The sequence below is a fragment of the Salvia splendens genome, chromosome 14 (genome assembly GCF_004379255.2).
Source record: "Salvia splendens isolate huo1 chromosome 14, SspV2, whole genome shotgun sequence".
Taxonomy (NCBI): Eukaryota; Viridiplantae; Streptophyta; class Magnoliopsida; order Lamiales; family Lamiaceae; genus Salvia; species Salvia splendens.
In genome coordinates, this window is record NC_056045.1 from 21,280,986 (window position 1) to 21,287,769 (window position 6,784).

At 35.5% G+C, this 6,784-nt stretch overlaps 1 pseudogene; it reads left to right on the top strand.

The window, feature by feature from the left end:
* The first annotated feature begins 2,120 nt into the window (after positions 1–2,120).
* LOC121764021 lies at positions 2,121–4,685 on the top strand (annotated as a pseudogene).
* The last annotated feature ends 2,099 nt before the right edge of the window (positions 4,686–6,784 follow it).

Genomic DNA, 6,784 nt, shown 5'->3' on the forward strand with positions numbered 1-6,784 from the left:
GTTTTTGTTAGCTTAAGTTTTAGTTTTACAAAAAAAAAAAAAAAATTTATTCTATATATTTTACTGGTTAGTTTTAGTTAAGAATGTTTCATTTCCTTAAGGTCGTTCTATTTTCTTTATTACTAACAAATTAAATTATATGTGGGTTAAACTACTCTGATTTGCTTTGGGCCAATAACTGCGTTGTTGTTTCTGTTGAACTTCCAAGAAAGAAGATGTATATATTTATCCAATGGATCCAAATCCAGTCCACAACGCCAACCTATTTTTTTGAGACAACATATTATCTTCTGTGCTCTGGCTTACTACTGTATCTGCTGCACAGTTGTTTTGCAGTACCACTATCTCAATCCATTCACAGTATTTATTACAAAAAATAATTTTATAAAAGAGTTTATTCGAATTTCTTAAAGATAAATTAGAGCATTGATTGACGAGCGAGGATAAACAATCAAATTTTGTACAATCAAAATAAAGTTATATCAATACTTTGATGTATTAATTATATATTACAATAATAAATATAGTTAGTAGATAAATAAAAAGACTTGATTAGCCTTCACCTTCATTTTCAATTTTTTATTTTTATATTTGAATTGTCTTTCTATTGCAATTCAAATTTGAATTAAAGTTTACATTAATTATATTTATGGTTTCACAAAAGTAAAAAAAATTATACACACATTAATATATGACAAGTACTTTCCATGTACTATAAATATCGTTCATATATTTTAATTAAATACATAAATAAATTAATTATTTTCTCAAAATAACCAATTTTTATATATAAAATTTGGTCACATAAATTTAGTGTTAATTATTATATAAATTTAATATCACCATAACATAACAGATATTGATACTATAAAGAAACACTAAAGTGTATGCTACTGTTGATTAGAGCATGCACAACGGTGGCCCCGCGTCCGTCCGCGTCGCTGGCAAGGACGAGGCTCGCCGCCGCTGCGCTCGCGCCGCTCAATGCATCGAGCAGCGCCGTGCCAGCGAGCAGGACACGTAGCGAACGACGATTGGCAACGGCATAGCCGTTGCCTTTGAATATATATTTTTTATTTATTAAAAATCAGGTTTTAATTAAAAAAACCGATTAAAAATAACAAAAAATTCACTTCCCAAAAAAAATATATCCGTTTATTACCGTTTTTACCATTTTTAAATTTTTTTTATTTCCCCCCCCCCCCCAAAATACACACTTTCATCTATAAAATCCTCACTTTCACACCCAAAAATTCACATCAAGCTACACAATTCTCATATCCATTCTCATCTTCATTCACTCATATCCATTCTCAATCTTTCTTCCACCCTACAACATGATATTGGGTCTTCAAAAACAATTGGGGTTAGTGCCGCCGGATCAGTAGTCTTCCACGGGTAATATTAGCCAATAATTATGTCATTTTTAATTTTTAGGAATTTAATTATGTAATTTTTATTTTTCGAAGTTTAATTATGTAATTTTTAATTTTTAGTATTTTAATTATGTAATTTTAATTTTTAAGATTTTATTATGTCCTTTTATTTTATTTGTAATTTGTAATATTTATTGTGGTTTTTTAATGAATTTTAATATTATGGAAATGTGTTTGTTTAATTGAATTGTGCTCGTCCTAGTAGAATATCACAGCTGTGGGTGTTGTGCTCTTGGCGGAGAGTAGGCAGGAATAGTGGCGTCGGGCCCACAACCGTGCTCGCTGGCAAGAGTACGGTTGTGGATGCTCTTAATATTATAAATTTGATTAATAATATAAATTTAATATGACCATAAACGTAAAAGATATTGATACTATAAAGAAACACTAAAGTGTATGCATACGTGTAAAATTTCTGTTATAGGATTATATCCATCCTCAAATGAGGAGGTCATGTACATTCAACGTAGATATAGTAAATTCAATACCTTTATTTTAATAAACGTTAAAATACTGTACAAATTATTTTGATTGAGTAAATATAGCAGTATTATGAATTTATGATTCATGTCAGACAGAAAAAGGAAAAACTGAATCACCGTTTCAAATCTCTCTCTCTCTCGTCCCATTTTATTAAGAGAAGAGCAGTGATTCGTGAAAATTTCTCTCTCTCTCTCTCTCTTTCATTCTTCTTCTCTCTATCTTTCTCTCTCTCCTCCGCTACCAGCCATGGCAGCAGCTCTGGAGTGCTGGTCGAGCCGGACGAGCACGGATGAGGACATAGTGGAGCAAGTTCTGATGCGAACTAACGATAGATCAGAATGCCTGCCGGAGAATAACTCTTCCTCCGCCTCATCGTCCTCCTCCTCTTCCTCCGCCGCCGCCGCCGTACGCGACTCCTCCGCCTTCCAGAAGCGGTTCCAGAGGCTGAGCCGCAACGTGTCGGAGGCGATTGCCTCCTTGAAGAACACTCTAAACCTAGATTCTGCTCGCGAGATGCCGGCCTCGTCGCCGGAGACCTGCCGGAGGCAAGTGTGGGGGAGTGTGGTGCGGAGCCTGACGCAGTTTGTACCCTGGCAGCCAGCTTCCTGAGAAATTGGTGTCGAATCTGAGGAAGCATTACGATTCTCTGCCGCTCAGGTGAAATTGATTCGCCTTTTTGTTTAATTTCGTCGTCGATTCCGTTTCCGTTTCACGATCGAAGTAGGTTTTGCAGATTAGGTTTGAAAATGAATTGCGATTTCGTTTGATTGATAGCTATGCGCAAGCTGGTTTTGAGATGAAGGATGTGTTTCTGCACATCAAGTTGATTGAGCAAGCGGCGGCGGAAGACAATCCGGCGATTATCATTCAGGAGGTTTCCGATGAAGATACGAGCGCTGATGGCGCTGCTTTCAAGCTCACGTTTGCATGTAACTCCGCAATTTCGTTGCCGGCGATGTCCGGAGCGCTCGACAGCTCGTCGATTTGCTGCAAAAAGCTGCAGATCTTTGAGAAAAGGGGTGCACTTTGGGGATTGTTGTGCTGATTGTTCAAACAGGGCAGGAGAAAATGTTCAAAACTCGGATCGAGAATGCACTTAGATTAGCCTCGAAGAAGCCTAAAACAACCCGATTAAGCTCCCTTTCGGCCTCTGTGGATGCCAAGAGGAGAGCACTAGGGGGAAAGAATTTGGGGAGATCGAAGAGGATTGTGGTGGTGATGGGAGTAACCAGAGTGGAGGAGAGAATTCGGACTCGAAACTTCAGTTAGAGTTGCCACTACCTGATGATTCGATTGTTGTTTCTGTGGATGAATGGCAGACTGTGGTTTCTGGCCGTGATGAGATCGGGAGGTGGTTCTTAACTACGATGCAGTTGAGATTGGCGATCAGGCTGGGCCGGGCACGTTCAAGGGGGTGTATAAGGGCAAGAAAGTTAGGATCGAGAAGCTCAAGGGGTGTGACAAGGGAAATGCCTATGAGTTTGAGTGTAGGAAGGATTTGTTGGAGTTGATGACTTGTGGCACAAGAACATCCTGCAGTTTCATGGAGTTTGTGTAGACGATAATCACGGTTTGTGCATCGTGACTAAGTTGATGGAAGGAGGAACTGCCCATGACTTGATTATGAAGAGCAAGAAGATTCAGATCAAAGAGATTATACGCAGTGTCAGTGATGTTGCTGAGGGAATTAAGTTCATGAATGATCATGGAATCGCGTATAGAGACTTGAATACACAGAGGATCTTGTTAGATAAACGCGGGAATGCTTGCTTGGGTGATATGGGAATAGTCTCTGCCTGCAAGAGTGTTGGTGAGGCAATGGAGTATGAAACTGATGGTTATAGGTGGCTTGCTCCGGAGGTCCGTTTTCACTATTCAAATTCGTAGTTTGTTAGTTGTTATGCATGTTCTTATATACTACTACTGAATTGCATAAGATTGAATTGATCTACTAATTGTTATAAGCATAGGCACCACCCTATATCAAAAGTTGAAGCTGATACTATTATATAGCCTTTACAAGCTATTTTTATAGAGTGGAGTTTGGTTAGGGCTATCATTTCTTGTGCTAACATGATGATTAATGGCATAGAATAAGCTTTATGAATTCTCCTGTGTGTAGCAGATGTATCTAGTTTGAGTCTGGCATGTACAGCTTTATGTTGTTTTTCCAAATGAATAGTTTACAACTCAGATGATTGAGTTGTGTGGGTACTAATTATTTATTTATACTACTATAGTTCCAAGCATGAATCTATGAAATTCTTGAACCATCTTGTTTAAAAATATGGTGGTAATCACATTTTTATATCTAAGCACACTTTTTCCTACCTGCAAACAGATAATTGCTGGCGATCCAGAAAACGTGACAGAAACATGGATGAGTAATGCATATAGTTTGGATGGTGATATGGGAGATGGTGACTGGTGAGATAGCATACTCTGCTTATTCACCGGTGCAGGCTGCAGTCGGGATAGCCGCGTGCGGGCTTAGGCCCGACATCCCTGACTCCTGTCCGCAGCTCCTCCGGTCACTGATGCTCAAATGCTGGAACAACTGCCCCTCAAAACGTCCACAGTTCTCAGACATCATATCAACCCTATCGCGCTTCAACAACAACACCGCGAATACATCCAAGTAGAGTAAGTCTCTCGGGTGAATCCCACACGCTCTTGTACTAAACAAAGCTCAAAAAAAGAAATCGCCCAAACATAAATGAAAATACTTTGACAAAATCACAATACAGACATGATTGTAGGCATTGTGAGCTACTTATGGACCAGATGTTTGATTTTGAAAGGAGTTATATGTTTAGGTTTTGATTTATTATGTCTTGATCATGGGTAGTTGAAGGGGATAAAATTTGCTTGTTTTGTCTGCCAATATACTTGAACCTAACCCACCCCCCTCCCTCCCTTTAGGCTTTATTATGTCACAATTTGGTTTAGCTTTGATGTTTTTCCCCACTCTATTTACGTGATTATTGCGTCGAGGGTAAACTAATGATGTCATTATTATACACTGACATGTACTCATGAGGTATGGGGAAAGATTGTTTGCAACTAATTTCACATTTACTTAGTGTGTGAATGTGAACAGACAAACCGCAATTCTCAAAGATGGATTGAAAACAATGAATTTTGTTAATTTTGTTGAAGATTCGTTTAAGCATTTAGACAATGAAAAAGATATTATTCTGACAAGAAGCAGCATAAGCTGACCTTTTTGTATGTGCCTAACTATAGTCTATATGAACTGTATTTAAATTGTAAAGCTAAAAGGGTTAAGTATGAGAATTAATCCGATTAATTCTCATGCAGAAGATGCACATGTCTTCACAAAGTGTTTACTGTGTTTTGTACACTTCTCTAGTGCTTGAATTAAAATGGAACGAAGAAAATTCTGATCTACACAAAGTGTGAAAAGTAATACTACTACGAAAATCGAATGTTTAATGATTTAATCTACCTCTGCTTTATTTATCACTTCATAAAAAATGGAATGGCAAAAAGGTTGGTGACAGTTTGGGTCAAGATTTTCATAAAATATGGGCCCTTAGTAGTAGATTAATCACACTCAACCTAGAATATGTACCAAGTAGATGACGAATCACAAACTCCAGTTTTGGGTCTATCACAAAGATTACCATTAAATTAATTACTATTAATATTATATGCTTTTAAGTGTAGAATGATACCACCAATGAATGATATGTGGCGAACAATAATCGATAACGCAAAATATAGAATGGAAATATATGAATAGTAAAAAAGGTTTCAAGAAATAAATGACACTACTATCATTTATGTTTTTATACTCTAGTATGAGAATACAATGAAATGTACTGTACTTCTTAATCCCCACTTACTTTAGATTGATTTGTATTTAATCATGAAGCATAATTATTGTATGGCCCATGATCTAGCATGTGGCTCATAAAAAGAGACTGTCCTAAGTTCATCATTATTAACTATAAGAAACAAAAATAGTGTCATTAAGCATAATCATAGGTTTATTATAAACTATTCATGTCTTATTTGACAATTCTACCCTAAAAACACAGATTTTATAGATTACGCAAATGAATTTGATCGCCGGGTTTAAACAATCATTATGCAATAATAATATGATTGGCCTTAGATAATGCATCATACTACTCCATTTTTTTCACGTTAATAGACTTACATTTTTTAGGATAGATCCTATATAATAAAGTCATTTTTATTTTTAAACAAAATAGAATAGTATATTTTTTTGTTAATTTACTCTCACTTATTTAATTCTCTATTCAACTCCCTTATTTTATTTTCTCTCTTATTTTAGTCTATTTACTTAACATACATTAATTATACATCTACTCCCTCCTTGAGGCGTTTCTTAAAATTTGTGTTTAATATATTATTATATATATGCAGTATAAGTTTTAAGTTTAAGATTAAATTTATATCTATTTTTAGATATATTTTTTGTTTTCTTTAGTAGTATCCGTCCATGAAAAATAGTCTTATTTTGCTTTTTTAGGTGTCAATAAAATAGTTATATTTAAAAAATGGAAACTTTATTTCATACTTCACACATTTTTTTCTCTTCTCTATCTTGTTTTTTCTCTCTCTCTTACTTTATCTATTTTTCTTTTCTCTCTCTGACTTTACTAAATTTCATTAAACCTATGCATTCTACAAATGAGACTATTTTTCGTAGACAGGGGGAGTAATATTGTTGTGTGATAGTCACAATAATATTACTATATGTCACGAATATAAATAAAATTTATATATTCAAATAAATTTAAGATCAATCAAAATTCTCAATTGAATACCCAATTGCTTTAAATTCAAATTAATTTAGATTTCAATTATTCAAT